This window comes from Dipodomys merriami, unplaced genomic scaffold (assembly GCF_024711535.1).
Source record: "Dipodomys merriami isolate MVZ:Mamm:240054 unplaced genomic scaffold, mDipMer1.0.p SCAF_35, whole genome shotgun sequence".
NCBI lineage: Eukaryota > Metazoa > Chordata > Mammalia > Rodentia > Heteromyidae > Dipodomys > Dipodomys merriami.
This window is the reverse complement of record NW_027205048.1, coordinates 5,347,524-5,373,069: the sequence shown is the minus strand read 5'-3', so window position 1 is coordinate 5,373,069 and position 25,546 is coordinate 5,347,524. Positions and strand designations below refer to the sequence as shown.

The 25,546-nt window shown below is 38.8% G+C and overlaps 1 protein-coding gene and 1 pseudogene across 4 annotated transcripts in view; both read right to left on the bottom strand.

The window, feature by feature from the left end:
• Vti1a (vesicle transport through interaction with t-SNAREs 1A) overlaps positions 1 to 25,546 on the bottom strand; it is a 329,910-nt gene that overhangs the window by 155,420 nt on the left and 148,944 nt on the right. The gene's annotated exons all lie outside the window — the stretch shown is intronic.
• Positions 17,264 to 17,968, bottom strand: LOC138803985 (large ribosomal subunit protein uL30 pseudogene; annotated as a pseudogene).

The window sequence follows — 25,546 nt, the reverse complement described above, 5'->3', positions numbered from 1 at the left end:
TTATGTCTAACACACTTCAGGGCTTTGTACAATGGTCTCAAGAGTAATAATCACCTTGCTTTATGAATACTTTAAGTCATAGTAAACGGTCTTGGATTGTTTTGAGGGGAGCGAGAATTTTACTTACCAAATCACAAGACATTCAAAGATCATAAATGACCACTGATTTATATGTCTCAAAATTTAATACAATTGAAATAGGAAACATGCGTAGAGAATTATGTGGAGGGAAAATACATTCAAAATACAGTTCCAATGTTACTGCTTCCCAGAAGCCTTTCATGATCAACTTTGATGGCAATGTTTCTCTGTCTTTTGGACTTGGATAAATTCATTATCTGTTCCATACGTGTGGCACATAGTCCCAGGCTGGCTGTTTTCTTCTTCCTGTATACCCTGAGCCTAGTAGAATGCCTAGTATTGCACATGCAATCTCTGTCTATTACAGAATGACTAGCTGGGTTCCTGCCTGTCTTCTCTATTAGACAATAACAAGTCCTGTATAATGGAGAATGTCTTAATTAATCTCCCTGCACCTAATGTCTCATAAATGGTGGACATTTGGTGTGCATAGCTACATATATGCACACATGTATATAGTATGTTTAGGAGTATATGTGCATATATGCTGACATACTGAGTTCTGTGAACATAAAATTTATTTTTGAATAGCTCCAAAATTAATAAAGCAAAAAAGTCACTAATTCCTTTAAATGTTTTTATGAATCTGGCACCACCTTCCTTCACATTTCTCCCACCATTCCTGGGCTCATCTTTTAACATTCTACCTAGGGAGGCTGGTAACTGATGGAAATAAAGAGGGGACGTCAGAGGAACACAACTCAACTGAGACACTGCAGGGAGCTCCTCAGCTGCCAGACAGCACATTCCATTGCAACCAGTCAATAATTTATTTGAAGCCATTATTATTAATAATCATAGAACACATAGATTTTCCTCATTAGGGAAAAAAAACTGGAACAATCTACTATTTTAGAAATGTTCCTAGAGGGATACTTCAAAAATGAGGCCAGATGCATTCTGTATTCTGGACTATTTGAAGTTTATTTGATATAAATAGGGATCTACAGAATCCCTGCTGACACCAAAGTTACAAGGTACATATATAGGTTTATGAATACTGCATTCATTACATTTTAAATGCAATATCTGTTAACTTAGTACTAAAGAAATTTTTTTCTGCATTAACACTATGCTATGAGTTGGTGCTCAGGGGCACCCTGGTTCTGAAGATCATTCACAAAGGCTTGTGTGGTTCCTCTCCTTCTGATGTCCATTTAGATGCAAGTGCAGGGGCTGACAGGGCACTTGACATGGTCTTTACAATGGACTAATATGGGGTCAAATGTGGCCTGTATGAAATAAGCACTCGAAGCAGCACAATAAAGTTTAACTGGAAGTTTGCCTAATCTAGTGTTCTCACTGGCAATGGACACCTAGTGAATGGAAAGAACATTTGAAGAGGAAAGGGGTACTGAAGGTGATGGCTAGAGAGGACCACTGAAGAATGACATTCTGTAAGTAGGGCTGGGTAGTGAGGTTGGGGATTCCTACCAATTGCTGCTGGAATTTCTGCCCAGGACTGTGTCCACATTATTGAACTGTCACTTCTATTTCTTGCCAAGGTCATCTTCCCTCTTGAGCATACACTGTCACGTGCATCATCGCCTAGACTTTTCCTATGGTTTCTGAACTCCCTCCAGATCACTTTTTGAGAGCTGGTGGGGGTCCGTAACTTTTCTGCATTGGGCAAAACAAGGAAAGTGGTTATTCTGTTTTCTCTCTTATCGACATGAAGCTTGCATGTTGGCGGGATGGGGTAGCAGGAAAGTAGTGTGGGACATGAGGGATCACAGGAGCCTGAAGGAGGACTGGAAGGAGAGTTGCAAAGGCTTTCGAAGTGCATGATCAGAGAGAAAGCCTGAAGTGTCCAACTGACAGCTCAACAAGCCTGCTCAGATAGTGCTTTTTTGCAACAGGAGAGAATCTTGCCTTCTGTGATTGCCTCCAACTCCCCTTTTTATATGATCACCTTGGAAAGGAGATTGGTTTTTCTAGTCTTAAGACAACAGAACCTTGTTTACTATACTTTTGAAGTTGGATAAAAACAGCCAATCAGAATATGCCTGATTTCACCCTTAGCTACAACTGAATCCTTCACACAGAGTAATTTGGATGTGAAACCACTTCATTTGTCAACATCTTTCTGGAGTCCAGTGAAAGACACAAAGATCTGTTTCTGGACAAAGCCCTGTGTTTTGCATCAGACTACCCCCAGGGCTACTACTCTCACCTACACGAAAGAATGCTAATTCTCTTTTTATAAAACAATAACTGCCTAATTCAATAGTTGCTAAATGTTAGGTCAACATTTAATTGCTTTAGTTACATGCTTTGTACTAGAAGTCACACACTGGATCCTTTAACAGAGTACTTAGGACTTTCTTATTTTTGTTGTTGTTGTTTCTTTTTTTCCCTTAAGAGTTTTGAAATTCTTCTAACCCACATCCAAGTTTGGCAAAGCCTGTCCCCCCCAAATGCTGGTCTACACATTTTCCATTGTAAGTGAGGAGTGGGTAAGGAGGAAAGAGGAAGTTATGGCCCAAACAAAAATTTTGTTGGAGTCAAAGAATAATTTATAGTTTCTGATAAATCAGGCTGTTTCTGCTCATATGTATATATCTATATATTATATAGATATACATATATTACCACTCATGTTTTATTCTTATAAAGACAGGATTTTATACTTCATAAGCACAAAATAATTTAAAGCCATTGATTGATATTGCTGTTTAAAGACATCTTAATACGTTATCTCTAGCAGTCTGCAACATTTTTTGCAATACAGATATGAAATATATAGATTTTAATCTGCTGATTTTTTAAGTGAACACTTAAAGGTAAACCTATTTAATATATAATTGTATTTTATGAACTTAACTCTTTGGACAAAGAAAAATAATTAACCTTTTATTTTAACTTGAAATGGTCTGGATCATTACCCTTCAAAATCCCCAACAGAAAGTGGAAGGCAATGATTTTTCCTAATAACTATGTGAAGAAAAGCCCCACGATAGAGTTACATGACTCTCCAATACTAATAGGTATGGGCCCACTTTTCAGTCTTCAGACCAGAAAACTAACATAAGCTTTATGAGGAAAAAGGAAGCTTCTGGAAGCTGAAACAGAAAAGCTAATAAAGATTTAAAGTAAACATACATTTATTTTAACAGCAAAACAGTTAAGGCTAAACTGAGCTTTCTTTTCTTTAACAATAACTCCCATATTATATATAAGCTTTTCAATGTCAGTGAGTTTCTAATACCTATTCACAGTAAACAAAATGGTTGTCAGGCCTCCAGAAATAAGTTAGTCGGACATCAGTATTTCCAGGCTGCTCTACAGCTCTTAAATGTTAAACTTCAAAAAGTTATACAATGTCAGTTCTTAAATAGTTCAATGAACTGAGTAGCACTTTGAATACCTTCTATTGTTAAATTTCATTAACAAGTCACTCATGAAGTTTCTAGATCTGAGTATACCAAAATGGTGATGGTAATACCAAGGGGAAATAAAAACATTCCCAAAGACCTATCCAGTTTGAAAATTTGAAAACTGTTGCCAAATAACTATTCAGTTAGTAATTGTCTATGTGATTCATCAAAAAATCAAAGGCTCCTATAAGTCTAAAAGCTCAGTATTTAAATAATATTCTGTTTTTTATGACCATGCCAACTTTGATTATGCATCTTACATTGTCAATGAAATTTGGTAATAAAAAGAGAAAGCCTTAATTGAAATGCTTGTAAAATCCTCTTACTTGGAGAGTTTGTGTGAGTTGATTAATTAAGAGACTTTCACAGTTTTCATATTGATTGCCTTTATGTTTCTGAACTTCCTGTCTGTTGCTCATGTATAGAGGAGAAATAAGAAATGCTAGATATAACAAGATGTGGGATTTCTCATACAACTTTCCACTTTGATAGATTGAGGGTTTTCCCCTCCTCTTTTGGAGTATTTGTCTGTTCTTCCATTTTGTAGGAAGAAATAGGCTTTTAAATATTGCATTTTTTTGATTCCACATTGTAATTTCTCCAAATGTTTTCATGAGATAAATTCAATCACTAATATGACTTTACTTTAGTAAACTGTTTAAAACAGAAATGAAATCCAATCAGATGATGTTAGCATCTCTGTTTTAGATCTCTGTACCAGAAAATATTTAGGAAACAAATTTCTGTCCACATTTGCACATGGAAGTAATTGGCACTGTGATTTTTCTAATGAACAAGAGAGAGAAAAATGTTTGGAATACAGGAGCCCAATTTATTTAATAATAGAATTAAACATTTGTGTACAGTATCACTAAAAGTGTTCAGTGGAGTTTTGTGTAACAAGATCTATTTTAAAATAAAGGAAATGAAATTGGTCTTTGTAGTTTTGATTAGTCTTTCTTCTTCTCTTCCAGTATTTAAGATGCTATTATAAGACAAAATAAATATGTAGGGTGCTGTTATAAAACAAATTAATTAAAAATGTCATTAGAAGATGAACTTACAAATTTTCTACTGTTTGCTTAGGAATTTTCTCCATATGCCAAGACAAGACACTTCTCTTTTCTTGTGAACATTTCAGCATATTTGTCCAGCATTATTTTTTCATTCTCTTTTATCCCTGGGGCTCTCAATGTTTAAATAGCTCCCTCCCATGTAAAGCTTTGCACCAATATCGATCAGCCTAGGCTAGAAGTTACTATGAGGCATTTTCAATAATCAGCCCAGCTGTTCAGAGAGCTTCTAGAATAAAACCCTTAGGTAAACAGCATAATGCACAGAGAACTCTCTGCCAGCAACTGGACCTTCCTGGCAATCTCAAGGATTGCTTCTAATGCTTCACCAAACAAAGAACTTAATTCTGACTTTAACAATGGAGGCCATAGGGTAATTCAAACAAATCCTACCTTTGATTCACATATGGAGAGATTGTAAGGGGTCCCCCAAACATGCTTATACATCTGATTAATTCCAAGGCATTATGTGTCAAATAAGACATTTTTACAGAGCCCCAAAAGCAACTGTATGCAAGGTAATCTGGGAACATTAACATTTTACTCCAGAATCCTCACATTCAGCATTGAGTATACTTATTTAGATCTTCTAGGCCATTTATATTATCTCCCTGTATATAATGTGTAATGTAGAGCACAGAAATAATGGTAGAGTTATATATTTACTTTTTACTTTTGTGTCTTCGTAGAAGTCAGATGTTAAAAAAAAAAAAGAGAGACTTTTGCATAGCTGTCCTAATTATGATTTGCAGCAAGGAAGCCTGAACAAAAGCACTGGGGGGGGGGGGGAACCAAATTCTGACACGGCATATAAACTATAAAGGAAAACAGCATTAGGTCTCCACGCAGTGCAGCACATAATGTTCACACCCTTTCATGGGGGGGCGGGGGCGGGGAAGAATAAACATTGTAAAAGTAAATAGTTTTCAAAATAGATGGCACCTATGAAATCTTGTGAGTCTGTTTTGCTTTTAGAAAAAAGAAAACAAAACCAAATAAAACTAGGCACAAGTAATTTCTAATGTTTCCACTGGAAGTGCTTAAAAAGACTTTGAGGTCATTTTTTAAGTTAAATGTTTCGTATGGTTATGGTTACTCTGAGATATAATGAATGAACAGACAGAAATTTCCAGGTCCTGGAAGAGCAGATCCTCTTCTGACTTCTGATAAATATGAAATCTGAAATGTTTTCTCTGGTTTATGACCCACTCCAATTCTGCATCTATTATAGTACACCTGAATGACTTTGCCGATTGTTTCTGAGGCATGGACTCATTGTGTAGTCCAGGCTGGTCTGGACTCTAGATCCTTTGCCTTGGTCTCCCTAGTGCTGGGATTACGCATGTAACATCATGCCTGGTGACTTGTTCTTTGCTGTTGGTTGGTTGGTTGATTTTGCTCTGTAGTGGTTGCTCGTTTTCTCTTAACTTTGGAGAAAAGTATTGGTTTCTAGCCATTAGTTTATATCAATTAAACCCTAGCAATAAGCCACAGAACAAAGAGCACAGGCCTTAACCGTTGATGGAACTAATACTTAAAAAGATAGGACTTCCCACTCCCAGTCCTAACACACTGCCAAATGGCAGAAGAAAATCGATGAACAATTACAACTGGTAGACATAATAATATTAAGTGATATTAATTGCAGTTACATAGTATATACATATACTTACATACATTTCTGATATTAAAAACATCAAATACATGAGATTTAAAGCACACATAGAAGAGATGAACAATTAAAAAAAAAAAAAAAAGGCTTGCCTTTGACTTTGCCAGCTATCCAGCCATTGAATCTGTGCAGAGTGGCTACCATAAGGAAGGCACTTCTTGCCCTCAGATCTTTCTCACCTAAGGTACCATGTCCTCAGTTCAATCGTAAGTACTGGCTGCTCATGTTCTCACCCTCATTTGGGAGTGGGCAAACCGAGGAGATAGCCCTTGAATCTTCCTTTATTTTGTTTCTGGTTTTTTACCCAGTCATCAGGTCTTCTCAAGTCTGCTTTTGCAATTGCTCTCATACTTGCTCCACCACTATTACTGAAACCTCCCTGCGCCACGAGTAATGCTGAGACGATTTACACAGTCCAGTGCAAAGGCCTCCCTGTCTTCATTGTCTACAACCATTGATACATCTTGATCATTTACATACATCTTGATCCTGGAACACTATTCTAGCCATGATTATACATATAGATAGATCTATCTATATCTATATCTATATAGATAGATCTATTTATAGATCTATCTATTTATATCTATCTATATTATCTATTTAGATATCTATCTATATATACCCTCTGACACGAAGCTAGCCCTTGAAACTTCCAGAATTTATACTTACTCCTCTAGGCTTCTCTCCTCACCCTCTTTGGTGTATACGTTAGGCTCCAATCTTAAGTGTCTAGTGACGTTTGGGCTGGATAATTCTTTGTTGGATGAGAAGGTTTAACTTGTACAGTGAAGATACTTTGCAGCAAGGCTAGGCTCTATCAGTTGCCAACAGCAGCTCCTCTTTGTTAGATGTGACAACCCAAAACATTTCCATGTTCCTTGGGAGGGGAAAAACAATCAGCCCTGCTTGAGAACATTTCTGTGGCTAGACTATACTTGACCAACTGTGAGCCTATCTCTACTCATATGGTTCTCTATCTGGATGTCTCTCACTCCTGTTCACTGGTCCTGGTTCAGCTAACATGCTACATCTGCCATAAATTTTTCTGCATTTGTCCCTTCCCAAATGATCTTTCAAACTTCTAAGCACTCAGTTTTATTTACAGGTTTCATGGGCACCAGAGCAAAGTTACATGAAAGCAAGAACTCTGACCTCCCTTACATCCCCTGACTCATATGAACGAGGGCATCTCCAGTCCCAGCTTTCCATACCCTGCAGTTACAGATAACAAGGCAGTAAGTAACAAGTCTGGCAAGTGTCCTGAAGAAATTTAGCTTCTCCAATGCTTGACTCTTCTTCTGTATATCTATTTTAAAGGGTATGGAGAATACCATTCAGACTGGGGTTTACCCCCATAAATAAGCAGACAGATTGAAAGAGGCAATGGGCAAACTTAATGAAAAGCAGACAAAGCAGCATAAGGCTTAAATGCCTTATGGAACATGGCAGGGATATAAAAAAGTCATAAGAAGGTTTACAATAAAGAAAAGAATGTGGAAGAGAGTCAAAAAAGATAATTACACAGAAGGTTTCTTTTTTTCTCCCCCCACCCCCAAATAGCCTAATGGAGACGTTGAATGATAAAGACAAACGCCTTGCTAAACTACCTGGTCACAGGACATAAATCTGAAAAAGCAGCAGATTCTTCAGAAAGGTCAGATTACATTTAGTTTTTCAAAGATAGCAAATATGAGATATGTGTGTGTGTGTGTGTGTGTGTGTGTGTGTGTGTGTGTGTGTGTGTGTGTGTGTGTGTGTGTGTGTGTGTGTGTGTGTGTGTGTGTGTGCAGAGATATTGGGAGGGAATGGTAGAATATTGATAAACTTTGGAGAAAAAAAATCATGTGTATTATCAAGTGACTTAAAACTGGAGGCACAATCCAAAGTGAGAATTAAATAGCATAGCGTAGCCTAGCATCTACCTATGAAGGAAGGGGTGCCTTCAGGGCGACACGCACTGCTGAGCTGCTAGAACGCTAACCAAAAAAAAAGACAATCAGGATCTCAAAAGAGAGGAGTCACCCAGAGGGTCTCTGTAGGACCAGTCTACTTCCTTCACCTTGAACTTGGTGTGGTCTTGCCATAGGCAAGGAAAATGTTGCTACTCCACAAAGTCAATTCCAACTGCAGAAGCTGCAGAAGCATTTTTTATGGAGTTAAGTCTGGGGAGAAATAACAACTGAGCAATGAAAGTAAGGGGGCAACAAAACTTTGTAAGTGGCCAACCTTGCATAATAGCTTCCACCAAGAAGAGAAGAAAGTCCTTGCATGGGAAAAATGGATGTAAACCACTAAAACAGGAAGCCTGAGCAAGCCTGGATGTTGTGTATGAATTAACTGTGAGCCCCTTTATATTTTAAATTTATTTTATTTTTAATTTTATTGTCAAGGTGATGTGCAGAGGGATTACAGTTACATAAGTAAGGTAGTGAGTACATTTCTTGTTGAACTTGTTAGCCCTTTTCTTTTGTTAACTGCTGGTATATTCTGGAGTGAGTTGGTCTCTCTCCCCCTCCCACCCCCCCTTTTTTTTTTGCCTTAAGCCAATTTGATAAAGCAATTTAAGCATGTTAATTAATTAAACAGGTAAGTGTAAGCTCTTAAACCCAAGAAACCAGAAGAATTAGGAGATCCTGAGGAGGAGTAAAATAGGAGAGGCATTTACTAGCTTGTCAGAGTAATGATAACTCTCAATGATGCATGAATGCAATGCCCAGTACTCTCTGTGTTGGAGACTTAACTTATGAGAGCAAGTGTCCTTTGCCTCACCATTTTTGGCCCAAACAACTGTTTCACCCAATCTCTTTGATTCTCTTTTGGGCTTTATGTTGTCCTGGCCTTTGACTTTTGCTTGCTGTCATTTTTTTTTTTTTTAATGCTGATCCTGAGGCTTGAACTCAGGGCCTGGGTGCTGTCCCTGAGCTTTTGTGCTTATAAAGCTTGCACTCTACCACTTAAACCCTAGCTCCACTTCCAGCGATTTAGTAATTAATTGGATATATCTCCAAGACTTTCCTGCTAAGGCTGGCTTTGAACCACCATCCTCGTCTCAGCCTCCTGAGGATTACAGGTATGTGGACCAGCTTTGCAGACACTTGTTAGTTAGTGTTCTAAGACCAGCAGGTGGCACAGAGAGATACTTCACAGTCACATGTCTGCATAGGGTAGGCAGAAATATGAACCCCAACTTCTCCAACATGTTTAAATGAAGACAGCAGCTCACACACGTGAAATGTGGAGTTGAGGGGTTTCCTCATAGGCCGCTGGTGGAGCTTAAAGTAGAATTACTGAATCAGGCATAGCACAGTGTGTGCATAGAGGAGGTGCTCAATAATCTTAAATTAGCTTATTACTACTACTGCCTAAGACCTGTAATTCTCCAGAACCTACTACTATATGCTCTGGATGATGCTGAAGACCTAATATCAGGCTCCTTTTTATTTTCTAGTGTCCTTTGAGTATGCCAAAATGAAATTCAGAGTGAATAACATGTACAGACACCTACAATTTTTATTTACAAATTCAATATAATGCCCTGGTTGTAAGAAAATAGAAGGTAATTAATAGGATAAATTATATTTCCATGTGTAAATGCACAGGCAGTGCTATGCTAGTAGACATAATTAACTAGGTACACATTTACAACTAAAGGTAATACCAACATGTAGGTCACACTACATATGTAAACCAACACATAAGCATTGAAATGACAACTGAAATACAGCATGAGGTATTAACATCAACACTGTATTTGTCAAATGCTCTCTCTATTCCTCTTTTCCATCCCTCTCACAGTTGGGTAAGACATGTGACTTGTTCTAGCCATTGGGCTGTAATCAGAAGTAATGTCAATTAATTTTTGGGTCAGAGCATTGAAGAGCTGGATTGCAAATCTTTATTACCCTTGTCTGAGGTGGCTGGCAACAATCTTTATGTTGGAGTCTTGACTAACTGAACAGAGCTTTAATACTAGCTGGATTTCTTAAAATATAAACAAAAAGCAAAAGTTTATAGTAAATTTATTGGACATACATGTTACTTTACCCAAAATAAAAAAGTTTAAAACTGAACATTGCCTTCTCTGTTTCATGCTCATATCCGAGTTCCCCATTTATGAGATAAAGCACAGTAGTATTTTCTTTTCCCTATTCCTTCTGACATTCTTGTTACAAACTTTTGCTACTTTTCATTGTCTGGTTATTGTGAAAAGAAGTAAATGCTGTAAATCTACAATTCACAGAATTTTGTGGGGGTATGATTATTGGCAAAAAAGAGATAACATCTTGAAAGAAGTATAGTAATTTTCTATCTATTAGTGCAGGCCCCTTTTCTGCTGACCAGAAATATGAGGGCATGGGAGTCAGATGAGTAAGGCTTAAATCTGGAGTCTATCAATTAATGGCTATATAGTTAGAGAAGGTGATGAAAACTCTGAGCTTCAAATTCTTTATGTGAACTGTGGAGTAGTAGCACCCTACACCACTGGGCCACTGAAGGACTTACTTGCAATGATGTAGGTAAAACACCTAGAAGAAAATGTGATTCTAAATGAGAAAAATCAACCCAAATGCTGCTGCCCCAAATGCAGTATTTTCCTGGGGAGCATACCAGTGGCCCCTAAAATTCTATTGGCCATAGAGGGGACCCAGTTCAGGCTAGAGTTTTCTTTCTGAAGCTGAGGACATGGTGGGCTCAAGGAGAGAAGTTCAGAGTAAAGATTTGCTTTGTTCCGTGACTCCCGGAGATGCCCCTGCTGCACGGTGCAGATCTGAAAGTGGGAGTGTCGGCGGCATATCTTATGCATATGCATGTGTTTATAAAATAACAAATTCTCTAAAAGGCAACTCCAGACAAAATTAAGTCTGTCAGAAGAAAGACTTTCAGGCACCTTCATCTTTTGATCAATTGGGAACTAAGTGGACATTGCAAGGAAATAAAAATATAAAACCCAAACACATTTAAGTGCAATTAATATGTTTCTTTAATATAGTATGGTCCTTCTCACCTCTGTTTCAACAGTGTAAAACAGTATTTTGCAAAGCGAAAACAAAAATGTTCAAGTAGCAGCACCTAGTAGTTACCATCTTGTGCTGCGCCACCCTGGACTTTACATGACTCACATGGGACTTCTCTACGTTGTAACTTCCAAACTGGTGAGTTATTCAATTAGAAGAAATAAGCAGACTTGGAACTCAGCAATATGTTGCTTAAGCCATATTTGAAAATTGGCGTGCAAGCTAAAGAATTTTAATTCTAAACTGCTGTGGTAGAGTCTTCCTTATGAATGACAATTCCCACATTAAGTTTTCATTCCCAAATCCGAGTATTTGCCTCCACTGCTTCATCCTAGGCTCAGAAGGAGGAATCCAAAGGAAAGAAGCCCCTTCCCAAGGGTGGCTTAACTGGAGGGAAAGTCCTACTTCTTAAAGATTCTATTTCTTCTTGATTCCAAGGTGGGAAAAATACAGATCAAACCTCTAGTTAAAAGCAAACTATTCTCCCAGGAGTTTTGTGGGTAAAACGGGGAATAGGAAGAATGAAGCGGATATGAGAAACCGTGTGAGAGGAAAGCCTTTTTAATTTTTTTTTTTCTGTGAAAATCCAAAGGAGTTCCCTCAGGGGCTTGGTAAGAAAAAGGAACAGGAAAAGAGAATTTGGTGTATCCTTTCCCCAAAGAGGAATATGACCCCGAATTCAAATGCTTCCCACAAAGCAATGAGTGCTATCCTGTGCAGGCCCAGGCTACAGCCATCAAGACAGCCACTCTCTGGGCAAGTATCCAAGGGCTAGAGGGTTGCAACGACATCACTCCTGAAGCAATTCCCTTGGCAAGCAGTCTACAGAGCACGTACCTGTTTGATTGACAACATGGGAGATGTACGTGGTGTTTATTATAAAGGGAGTATCCAGCAATAGAAAGATGATGTGAGAGATAGTGGGCTATTCTCAGTGTGGGTGATGAAAAAGGTAGGTATGTCAAAGACAGTCAGGAGAACTGGGAGATCTCAAATGAAGCTCAAAAAAATTATACCCTACCTATGGCAAAAATACACAGATTGGCAAAAAACAAAACAAAACAAAACAAGTAGAAGGAGGGTGATGTGGGCTCATCTGCATTTTATAACTAAGAAAAAAGTTAAAAAAAAAAACCCTTCCATTTAAAAGACACAATTTCAGATAAAGAGTAACACAAAGAGCAAACAACCATGGCTCATGCCTGTAATCCTAGCTCAGAAGGCTGAGATATGAGGATTATGGTTCAAATTCTGGGCAGGAAGATCTGTAAGACTCTTATCCCCAATTAACCACAAAAAAAAAAAGCCAGAAGTGAGCTGTGGTTCAAGTGGTAGAGCGCTACCCTTGAGAAAAAAAGGTCTAGGCCTTTAACTCAGCACTCTGACCCTGAGTTCAAGACCCAGGACCAACATGCATGCAACTCACACACACACACACACACACACACACACACACACACACACACACACACACAAACACACACACACACACACAAATAATAAAAAGACAGCAAAACTGATCACCTGTACAAAGGCCCTGGGTTTGATTTTTTTTTCCAATACAAAGAGAAAAGACAGTAAGGATGAACTGTGATATAATTACAATTTTTAAAAGTTGTCATATAAGGACTAGGGTCTGTTGAATCTACACAATTACTTTAAAAATATGACGTGATAACATGTAGAGCATTTGGGTATCTTTAATTCTCTCCATCCATCCCTTCCTTCTTCTTTTCCTCCCTCCCTCCCTCTCTCTTCCCTCCATTCTTCTTACTCCCTTCTTCCCTTCTTTTCCTCCCCTCTATCTCCCTCCCTCTCTTCCTCCTTCCAGACAGAATCTTGCTATGTAGTCTATGTTAACCTCAATATGTAGCTCAGGCTGCCCTGGAGCTGGTAATCCTCCTGCTTCACACTTCTGAGTGCTCGGATTATAGATATGTGTTACCATGCCCAGGCAGAATCTCCAGTTTCTTAACTGGATTAAATTAAAATATTTAAATCATTTATGATTTCAACTTCGTTTCTTTAGGCAGTAGTTCTCAAACAGTGTGCTCAGATCACCTGCCCAGTTTGTTAAAAATATAGAATCCCAAGGTCTATTCCCAGAGATTCGGAATAGAGTTGGATAGAAGGAATTTGCACTTTAAAGGAAATCACCCAAGGTGATTCAAAACTCACCACTTGAGAAACTGGTTTGAGATAAAGCTGGGACAGGGAAGATTGAACGAACATATCCTTAATGAGGATCAATTATCTGTCAGTGCAATTGTGGGTAATAAACATTAGGTAAGTTTAATTAATTGGCTATTAGTGGATGAATATTTCAGCTAGCTACATTTGCAATTAATTTGCAAGTAGTTAAATATTCTAACAGAATGAGCAGAACAAATTACCTCGGAACTGAAAAGCTATGATGTGGTTGTGATTCTACTTATGTGAATTTTAAAATATTATTACATTTAACAAAATTATTATATTATGCCTTTACCTGTCTATATAGGAATGGCAACTGTATGGCATTTGAAAACGAAGACCAGAGTTCATTCCTGATGCACAGCAAGATAGGCAGACTGCTAGGAAATTTGGCTCAGGTTCTGACCATCACACTCATTTCTTCAGTGGGACTAAGCTTTTTTCTTTGTAAGAAGCTAGAATTGTCTTTAGTATCTTTCCAGGCTCTACTAGTCTAATTTTCTAACACAAACCCACATAAACTTTCCTTTTGCATTACCCATGATACTTCACACACACACAGAGACACTCACAAAAGTTATGCCCAAGTCAAACATAAGTAATCATTCTCTGTTTTATTTTATTTTAATTTTGTTGTTTTTGTTGTGGGGCTTGAACTCTGGGCCTGGGCGCTGTCCCTCAGCTCTTCACCTCAAGGTGAGCACTCTGTCACTTGAGCCACAGTGCCACTTCTGGTTTTCTGAGTGGTCTCATGGACTTTCTTTCCCGGGCTGGCTTTGAACTGTGATCCTAAGATCTCAGCCTCCTGAGTAGCTAGGATTACAGGCGTGAGCCACTGGCGCCCTGCTTATTCCCTATTTTATTACAAAATCCTCATTACAATAAATAACATCAAGAGCTCAAATAAAAAATAATTTTGAGACTCCTAGAAAAGCATGGGAAAACTTCTGACTCACAGACTTAAAACAGCAGCAACCGCATCAGCCTGGTGATAAGATAAGAGGCTCCGGGCTACTGCATTTCCCTGTGTTTGAACTTTTTATCCTTCCTGCTAGCAAACTCTTATTTCAACTATAGAATTTTCCCTGGTAACTATTTAAAAATAATAATAAATAATAAAGGGTTAAAAACAACACAAAAGAACAACAAAAACCTTTCCAGGAATCCTAGAATATGTAGGTAAAACAAATCATCACAAATACATCACTGCCCAAGATTTCAGAATAACATCTTGAGACCCAGGACACACAATGGCACATTTCATACATCTCCCCCCACCCCCGCCACCCCATTTCATTCTAGACTAATCAGGGGGCTCAAACTGCCCTGCTGCCAGGAGAATCCATTTTCCATTTACCGTGGCTGATGATGGGGAGGAAGGAAATGAAAGAAATAGGATGCCTTGAGAGGATGACAAAGAACAAGATCACAAGGACAGTGACTGCTAATTAGCAACATATTATAAATATGGGTAAATGCACCAGTCTTTCAACTCTTGAGCCCTGAAGTTCAGATCTCAGACAGAAGTGAAAATGTGTTTGTCAGAACCATGCTGATCTCTTTTCTTGGAAGATGTCAGGCAACTGCAAGCGGAGGGTGGAGGCCTGTGCACACAACAGATCAGCTGCTGCCATGGGTTTCACTACTGGGCAGCACAGCTCAGAGGCATCTGAGCTGTGCAGCTCTTTCCCACTCAGGTAACTTGTTTAGAATCAGGTCTCGAAATCTTACGTCAACTTGTTTTCTTAGCAGAAGCACTTTCTATCCTTACCCTGAACACAGTTTAGACTGTGAGTTGGAACCTGGGCGCCTAGGAGCCTGTCCAGGCCCTCCTGAAGCAATGAAGATTTCTGTCCAAAGTCACAGGAATCCTACAGGAACAGATTATAACACCGCTAGGCTTGAGGAATAAGTAACATAGCCCTCTGGGAAGCAGATTCAATTTGTAGCCCCAATCTCTTGTTCTAAGACTGCTGAAGAGAACATCTGCTGGCCACACAGGAGCCAGCCCTATAGCTGTTTGAGATGGGAACCACAGACAGTTCTTAGCCAACAGGCCAAGGATAATGGTGAGCTATGGAGTAGTCCAAAGGAAAAGAAAAGATTCAGAGTACTCTGGGAAAAAAAAAACCCAGAGTTATTTTAATACTGTTTAGAAGAAAGAAAAATATATCTACTCACACATATGCACTCTTGACTTTTTTTGGCTTCTCTAATAAAATGGGAACATGGTGTTACTAGCCTTCTCTTAAAAGCCTTGAGCTTGTCTCTTTCCTGCAGGATTTACAATGCTAAAAAGCAAAATCCCAGAAACCTATTTCTGTTTACTTAAGAAGGATAAAGTGTTACCCCCAAACAGAGGGGCCTTTTACAGAGATTGGAAAACAAATGGTTTAAGAGCATTAAGATCTACATTTCTCTCATGCCAGCACATTCAAAGTCATCAATCAAGCATAATCCTGGGCATACGAGGTGCAAAGGTGCTAAAAAGGCCCCATTAAACTCCAAGCCTCTTCAGGTGTACCACCCAATCCTGAGAATTACACACATGGCAGAATGAGCTCTAGTTTATACACACAATACCATTAGGGACAATTTATCATGTCTTTAAAAGTGATATATGGTACATTGTGAAATTGCTTATTAACTCCAGAAATAACAAACCCAGCTTGTCTAAACCCACTTGAACACCCATAATTGGAATTTTGAAAAACCGAAGTTACAGCCCATTTTTATTTACATAGCTTAAACTTTTTACCAATCTACCTCCTGCCTTATACTTCAGATTTTTAAAATTTATATATTTAAAGCACGCATTTGAAGCTATAGCTATTTTGACAAAAACTTTCAAAAACAGGTTTGCTATACCTAATGCTCAAAAGAGCAGGGGATTACAAGAACAAATTAACTTTGGGTAAAAAATCTAAATCACAGGAATTGATCATATCTTTCAAATTTTATTTTGTTTCAAAACATGCTTATCTCCTGACTGTTCTCTTTGTCCATTATAAACTGTTATAGGTCTGACTCTTGTATATGATTTCATTACACGTTTTTTTCCCCTGCTAGGTGCTATTTACTCTAAAAATATAGAATTTCATACATAAAAATAGCACTTTTGGTCTTCATTAAGATTTACCAAAACCAAAGCTAAAAACTGTAGAAATAAAAGGCAACGAAAGTTCAAAACCAAGCACAGACACTGCCACACTGGGTGTGCCTCATATCCATTAATGTTAAAACCTGAAAAAACAACTACTTTCTGAGGTCTCTTTCAGAAGCATAGAATGGCTTGCCAGACTGGCTGTTAAACAGTGACTGGCTTACTGTGGGCTGTGGGTTCATTTTGGGGCTTACATTTTTATGGGACAACTGTGTGTTTCCTTATCAGGGAATTGCTCACCTATAGCCAGAAAACACCACCTTCTGAGTTTCTTAGCAAGCTGATCCCACAGCATGATCCAAACCAGAGTCAGAAGAAGCACCTAGCTCTCTCTGCTTCCACTCACAAGGAATTTCCTCATGGAGCCAGCCAAAACTTACAGTCACATAGGCTAAGAATATCCTCAATGTTACACCTACTAAATGTAGGTAAGGTGCACAGCACAGAGAACAGAGACGGGTATGGGAGGGGTAGGAGGGGAGGAGGAGGCATAGTAGACAACACTAAGAACTCCTTGCTTCTTAGAACTAATGTATAATCTGACTGCTGAAATCCAAGATAGGAGTGCAGAATGCAGCACTGCACAGACACTTGACCGTGAGCCCCTCTTTTGGTAGAACCTGTCCTTCTTTTTTTTTTTTTTATATTTGCCATCATCACTTGTTTATTAACAGACCCAATTACAAAAATAGCATGGCAGACACCTCAGTTCATCCTTCTAATAAGCCTATTGATCTGATCCTCCCTGTTGCCAGCATCTCCACCTTCTACAAAGTGGGTGGTCTTCTTCTCCATGCCACCTCGGGGAGAAGATAACTTGAAGGGCCACAGGAAGTTATTTGCTTCCTTGAAGCGTTTCCCAACAGTATAGATCTCATGAATCAGATCCTCCATGCAGATGATGCCATATTTACCAAGAGATCGAGCAATCAAAGATTTTTTGTTAAGGCAATTCGCTTCTTATTAATTTTGCCATAACCACGCTTGTAGATGAGCTCATTTACTGACTTCAGGTTTGGGTACCCCCACACAATATATGGCTCCACAATCCTCAGCATATTAATTGAAGCTTTATTGAGCTTAACAAAGGTACCATTGAAGATCTGGCGAAGGCGAAGAAGCTGCAACACCTTACGGACTTTTGGGCTCACACCATTGATACCTCTGATTCTGATGAAAAATGCCAATTTAGGTTTTGCAGGTACATAGAAGTTGCCCGCTTTTCTGGCCATTCTAGCACGAAGAATACAGGCAAATGTAAAGAACTGAGAACCTGTCCTTCTAAAGGGAAGTACACCACAGGAATAGTGCTGATCAGCCTTAATGCACATCTACCTAGAATTCCTCAGGAAGTGTTGGGACAAACAGCTGTTATTGAAATTCCCATAACAAGAGAATGGAAGACAATGAGCCATTTTCTAACAAATGTCACCTTTGATCCAGAAACAGCAGACAATAGTCTTTGAGGTCTCTATCCGCAGACAGAAGTCACAGGGCCCTACATTGAATCAAGTCTGAGCCTACAAAGATTTCTGTCATTGGCCAAAGCACTACTGCACCCTTAACCTCATTTCTAAGGCCTTTCAAAATTCCTAGGTCTAATTTGACTAAGAGCTTTTGAGTTTTCCTATCTCTTGGCTATGGATTAAAATTAGTGGTTTAAAACTGATATCTAGCCAGAAATTTTTACTTTTTTGTGTGTGTGTCTTCTTTTTTGGTACTGGGGATCGAACCCAGGACGTTGCACTTGCTAGGCAAGTGCTTTGCCACTGAGCTACATCCCAGCCCTTTTTTTTTTCTTGTTGAACAAAATTCATTTCTTCCTCTCCCATCGGCCAATAAGAATTTTGCACCTCCGTGGCAGCCAAGCAAGGCTTGGTAGAGCACTTTGGAACTGTTGTGTTGTTGTGCTCACCACCAACTTCCAAACCTGGGAGTAGGAACTGAGTCATACTTCTTTACAAGCTTCATAGTGCCTTACACCACATACTGCCCATAATCAAGGAGTAACATTCCTTGGGTCAAACAGCTTCAATGATTAGTAATAGTAATACTGCAGAGAGTCAGAGCTGAATACTGAAATGCAAATTCTATTAGAGTCCAATAATAATTGAGTGTAAGGAACAACATGCACTGTTACTGTTACACAAAGTTACTTACCAGGCCTGAAAACAGAGTGTGCCTTTTTACCTATCAAAAAGATTTCCCAACTGTTGCCAGAACTGCTTTAGTAGAGTGTTTAAAAAGTCCTGGGAACTCTTCCAGATGGTTGCCGAAGAGTTTCAAAAAGTAAAAACATGACCCAGGGGGTTGAGCTCTTCCCCAACCACCTGGACTGTTGTGTTCTCTGTTCCAGAGTCTATGCAATTACGTCTTTCCCCAGGTGGAGTCCCCTCCTCTTTCCCCTCTAACTTCCATCCTTCCCACCCGATTCCACGACCCATCCTTTCCACTTGGTCTCACAACTCGCTAGCTGGCAAACAAATCAAGTTCCACTGTCAGGAAAAAAAAAGGTACGAGAACCCTGCACGTTATCCCAAGTCCTACTCACAAGGAAGGAAGTTAATTAAAGTCTCATCTAGCAGGCATTCTTCCCCAGCTGGGTCTAGTCATGAGCAGAATGATGATTGTGTACATCTGGGCCAAACATTAAAGAGAAAAATCTCTGTAAAAATTAGGTATGGTTTGAGAATAAGAAACAAACATTGTCTGTGTATTCTGCAGAAACAACATGAAAGAAGCACCAGGCTAGCCCTGGAGCTTGGGGGCCTCCAAGGTGGAGGCCATGAGTGATTCAAAGAGCAGATGGAGAGTGCGTCCGGCTCCTAGAATGTGACTGCAGCATCCTTGAGTACAGGGCCTATGTTTTCTCTCTCACTGGAAAGAATCCATAAACACTGGGGTCAGAAGGCTGGCATCATTACCGTCTCTCTCCTATTCCCACCTCCTTAGTCTTAGTAATCTCCCTCCTCACTATATTTCCCCAAAGAACCATTGCACTCCAGATGCCACAGATTTCTCCAACTATGCACATATTTATGCCGTCAGTCATGGTATCAGTTAGAAAACAAATCTACTTTAGTTTGACATGACATTATCAATATGACAATTTTCTAAACCCAATATACCACACATATTAGTTATTTAAAGAAATCCAACAAAACAAGCTGTGCTTAAATATGTGCAAGGCACTATGCCAGACAATGGATTTACCTTTCCTTAGCCATTCTTCCAGACATTTTCTTGTTATCTCACAGCTGATTAATATTTGGCTCATTGTTACCATGGGCTGTGCAGACAAAGCTCACTTGTATCATTTTGGTGTTACTTCCTCTAACTCATCTCTAACCTCACCTCCTCTCACCTACCACTCTGTCCTATCCCCAGTTAGGTGTCCTGCTGCCCACCTCCCTGCTGTTCACCTCAGGAATACAGAGTCAGGGCAGACTCCAGAATGTATACAGAGCATACTGTCAATGCATTGCTCACCCTGTCCACAGTATGCACATTTTTACTCTACCCCAATTTAAGAGTGGGCTAAAAAAATCATCTATTTTACCATCTTTTCGAAGGACATACTCTCCTTTCTCTACACGAAAACTGATCTTTCCTTTTAATGGTTGATTGATGTCACCTTTTGACTTTGACAACTTGTGAAGGCTATGATAGTATTGTCTGTTCCTCTAAGACACTTGGGTCTAGGCCAATGAGTTTCTCCTGGCTTTCAGCTCAGTGCCTGATAATGATGACGACGATGATGATGATGATGATGATGATGATGATGATGATGATGATGATGACGACGACGATGGCAATAATGACAGGGGCACTGCGGTAAATGCTACTTATCTATTTTGACTTTTACCAGACTGTAAAGTAAGAAATTAACATTAGAGAATTTAACTTGCTCACCACCACAACTGTTAAAGAGTTAGGTCTAGTGCATCTTTTGTCACATCCATTCCTAGACAATTCTACCATTATAAATAATATTCTTTATTGTTGTAATTTGTTCCATTTTTGACTTAAATAGAAATGCAAATAGCTTTGTAATTTTTTGAGTCCAGACAATGTACTTTTTCTCTTTTAATGGTTAATTGAAATTTCTCCAGGCACATGTAACAAAGTTCAAAGTTAATGAGTACTCTTATTTCTTTCCTGAAATTACAAGGTCATTAGAACATTTTACCTCTGATCATTCTTCTCTGAACTCCTAGTAACAAGACAAATAGCAATATTTTAGTTCATTTCATTACTTATTTATTTATTTACTTATTCATTGTGCTGGGAACGGAATCCAAGGCCTTTCACATGTTAGGCAAGAGCTTGACCACTGAACCAATATCCCCAGTCCCTACCTAGTTTATTTACTTCAAATGATCTCTCCCCTCAAATTAGGTATGTTGTTTTAATTAATTAATTGTTTCAGTTGCTGAGCCCTTGTGTAGCTAGCCCTCTACCACTTCTAACCCAATCATTATTTGTAATACAAATCATACATGTTAAGATTTTTACTTAGATTTAGTAATTTTTGGTATACTTTCATTCTTGTATCTTAGATCGTCCTTCTGGAATAATTTTTCTCCTTTCTGAAGTATTTCTTAAAAAGAGTTCCTTTGGTGAAAGACCTCCCAAAGGTAATGTTGGGTTTTGTTTATCTAAAAATGTTCTTTTGCTCTTGCTATTGAAGATACTGCTGAAAAGACAACCCTAGGCTGGCTGCTGTTTTCTCTTTAATTCGTGAAGACATTATTTTACTGCTTTTGTCTTCAATTCTCATTGAGTTGCCTACTTAAAACCTAATTTATTGTTTCCTTCTAGGTAACATGTTGTCTTTTATTTCTGGCTGTTTTTATTTCTCACATCTTTGGTGTTATTCTGTTTCAAAAAAATGTGTCTAGATGTGAAAGTCTTTGTATTTGTTTTGCTTGGCTGATATATATATATATCGTTTTATATATATATATATATCTTTATATATATATATATCTTTAAAAACCATTTCTTTTTGTAATTTTTTTATTGTAAAAATGTTGTACAGAGGGGAGCAGTTACCTCCTCCTTTATTTTCCCCCTATCATCACTTCCCTCCCCTCCTCCCCAACTCGTCCCACCCCCTCCCACCCCCAACATTGTACGTTTATTTTCAATACAGTGTCCTGTACATCTTGTCATCACAATGGGTCAGCCTGCTTCCCCATTTAAGTGTTCTGCAATATCCCTTCCCCTCCCCAAATTACAAAAATGTATATACAGGCACCAAATCCAGTGAAAAAAGGGGTTATACCATAGGGGAAGAATCTACAATGGAAACAAAAGAATCACACAGTGCATTGTAAATACATTAAAAACACTAGCAAGAAAGAAAGAAAGAAAAAAACACAAAACCTCTTGTGTCCCTGTCTTGGAATATATTTCGCTTAACATTATCTCATTAGGTCGTATGTACATGGCCTTTGACTTTTTCTGCTTGTCCTAGATATGTACTAGTCACTGCAAACAAGGGAAACCATGGAACCTATATCTTAATTTTTTGTCTTTTGCCAGATTTGAAAATATCTTGGCTATTAGTTTTTAAAATATTGTTCTTCTACTCTTACCTAGTGGTACTCCGTGTGCACACACACAAGTATACACATACTCCTATATCATAAATTCCAAATTCCAGTGATGGAGTTACATCTTTCTTTGCTTTTCTTTTTCACTTCTAGGTCTGTGCTCTCTATTTCCTCTCAGTTTCCTTCTTTTTTTTTTTTTTTTTTTTCTTGGAAGTGTTCCTTATTTTACTGAAAAGCCTTCAGTGCACCAAACAACATGGTTTAACTTATCTAATATCCAGTTATTTTGAGACTGAGATATCTCTGTTGTATCAACTAATGTAGCTTTCATTTGTCTTGTCAGTAGAAACCTGTAAAGCTTAAATAATAAATAAAATCAACTACCATTAATTTCACTGTGTTCTAGAGGTCTTCCTCTTGCTTGTTTTTATAGAATGACAGACTGGGGCTTTCCATTGGAGGCACAGTTAGTACACTGGGAAGGGTCATTTCTTGTCCCATGGGACTACCCTAAATGCTATAAAACATTGGATTTTCCAGGCCTGTACTTGGTAAAGTACAGGGGAAAAAAATGGAAAGTGCCCTTCATTTCCAATTTTACCTGGGCTGAGAATTTTGATATTTAAGGTGCTCATTATTAGATGGGAATATCTGTAAACCTATATGGTCCATGAACCAACGAAACATGACCTGACTCACATTTCTGCCTTGGGTGCATACACCACACTCTATCCCACGCCAGCCGCACGGTCTTTCTATTCTGAGGTATACCAAGCCAGGGCCCTTGCATTTGCCTTTCCTGTTTAGTGGACCTGTCCCAAGACTCATTCTTTCCTTCCCCTTTGCCTATTAAACTCTTACTTCTATTTCTACTAAACTCTTTGTTCTACTTCTGATTTTTTTTTTTCCAGGAAATAACTGGAAATAGAGTCTCATGAACTTTCCTACCTCGGCTGGCTTCAAATTGTGATTATTTACTTATTTTTTATTGTGAAAATACCATATAGAGGGGTTACAATTACATGGGCAAGATAATGAGTACATTTCTTATCAAGCATTGTTGCTTCCTCCTTGGTTTCCCCTCAGATCTCACCCTTGTGAATAGCTAGGATTACAAGCACGAGCCACCGGCACCTTGCTTACTCATCTTTTAGTCACGTACTAATGTTGCTCCTTTGGGAATACTGCTGACTCCCAAACTAGGATCAAGATCTCTGTTACACTAGCAAACATTTCTGTTGATCTATTTAACATGTTTAAAGTATATGGATTTTAATGGTTATTTTCAGCACTAGGCTGTAATGTCCACGAAGGGGAGAGCTGGCTATTTTGTTTACCACTGACTCAAACCAAATAACTATCAGCCACACAAGAGAGACTCAAAAATGTTTGCTAAATAAAAGAACCTGATGGGAGCCCCATCCAAATAAGAAGGAAAAGACTAAGGTACAAAGGATAAATTCTTAAATATTAACTTACATAGCCTTTATGCTGACATCTGCTCCTCAAATGCAAATCTCAGTTCATATCTGACCTAAGCCCCAGCTTGGCTAAACTGTTGTGATGGCTGATGCTTGCAATTTTTCATTCAGGATGTTCAATAACTTTAGTTTTTTTATTATTATTATTTTCATTACTGCCAGGTCCTGGTTCCTTTCTTTCTATTTTTTAACTTTAAATTTTATTGTAAAGGTGATGTACAGAGGGATTACAGTTACATAAGTTACAGTGTTACCCCCCTCCCTCATTCTTTCCCAGGTTTTCCCTTTACAATCCCCTCCCCCACCAAGGTGTAGAATTCATTTCCAACATTATGCCCAGTGAACATCCTTACTGAATTGGTTCACCCTTTGTCCCATCGTTCCTGTGGCAATAACTTTTTATTTTTAATGCTAAAATATGTCTTTCAGAAAGTCAATATCATGGACTGCCACAACATCTTATTGGAAATCCTTAACCTATTGCCCAAACAAACTTTGGGTAATTACAGAGTTTAGGTTTTCAGCTAACAATTTCAACCATGATCTGTTTGCCTCCCTACTCTCCATTTTGGAAATCTGAATTCCATTATCTTTATGGGCCATCCATTTCCTGGGACCAATCCATCAATATGATTCTACTTAGCAAATACTTTCCCATGTTGATGGTGTGCTTATGAAAGAAGAAAAAAATAACCACAAATTTTTGTCCTACTTCTCATCTGTGTGACTGACCTTGTTTTCTGCTGAGCCTCTTGGGATTTATGTTGTGACTTCTCTGATACTGTGCCTGTGACTCAGAGCTGATAACTGCTTTGTGGGTTGTTCAGACTTTACAAAGTCACTAGGTCTATAAAATCCCCATAAAGCCTTGAATATATTCAACCACCTCAGTATTGACCTTACATTCATTTTCACAGGAGCTCTCTGGCTGTTTGATGGTTATTAGGATATAGAAAATTTCCTTCAAAGCTTCTTCTTCCATTTTGAGGGATTTAAGAGAAAATTTCTGCCAGGCACCAGTGGCTCACACCTGTAATCCTAGCTACTCAGAAGGCTGAGATCTGAGGATAGTAGTTCAAAGCCAGCCCAGGCAGGAAAGTTTGTGAGACTCTTATCTCCAATAAATCACTCAGAAAACCGGAAGTGGCGCTGTGGCTCAAGTGGTAGAGTGCTAGCCTTGAGCTGAAGAGCTGAGGGACAGTGCCCAGACCCAGAGTTCAAGCATCACAATCGGTTAAAAAAAAAAAAAAAAAAGAGTTTCTCCTAAGAGTTTCACTTGGCCAGCCAACCCATCTAGCACAATGGAGCCATGGTGGTCTATCTTTCTTATAAGCTTAAGGTAAGTCACATGCAAATGAAGTCAAGCTGGTACTGGCTACTAATACTGTGAGGTCCTATTCTCCTCAATAAAGAAAGCCAGCATCACCTGAGATGACTAGAACATGAGTCAAGGAATGACTGTACAGGAGGAAGGGCTGTACAGGAAGAAGGGCTGTACTGGAAGAAGGGCTTCAGCATTTGATAGGGCCACTTGCCTTCCACTCTTGCAGGCTTGAAAAGCCTAAAGGAAAGTTGTTTCATGAGATTGGAGACCAAGCTGGGTGCAGGCAGATTGTCAGTGAGGAATGCCTGTCATCCCCTCCTCTACCTCACCGGCTCAGGTGTTACCACATGCCCAAACACAGTTCCATGAATACAGTTAGGTAAGCTTATGGGAACTTACACGATCTAGCCCCTCTAAAGCCCATGTGTCGTTGCAGAAAGTTAAAATACCATGAACATGCTTTCACCAAAGGGAGGGTAGGTTTCTAGAGTGAACTGAATGAGAAAAATGGAAGAGAAAAAACAGGAATAACACAACAACAAAAAT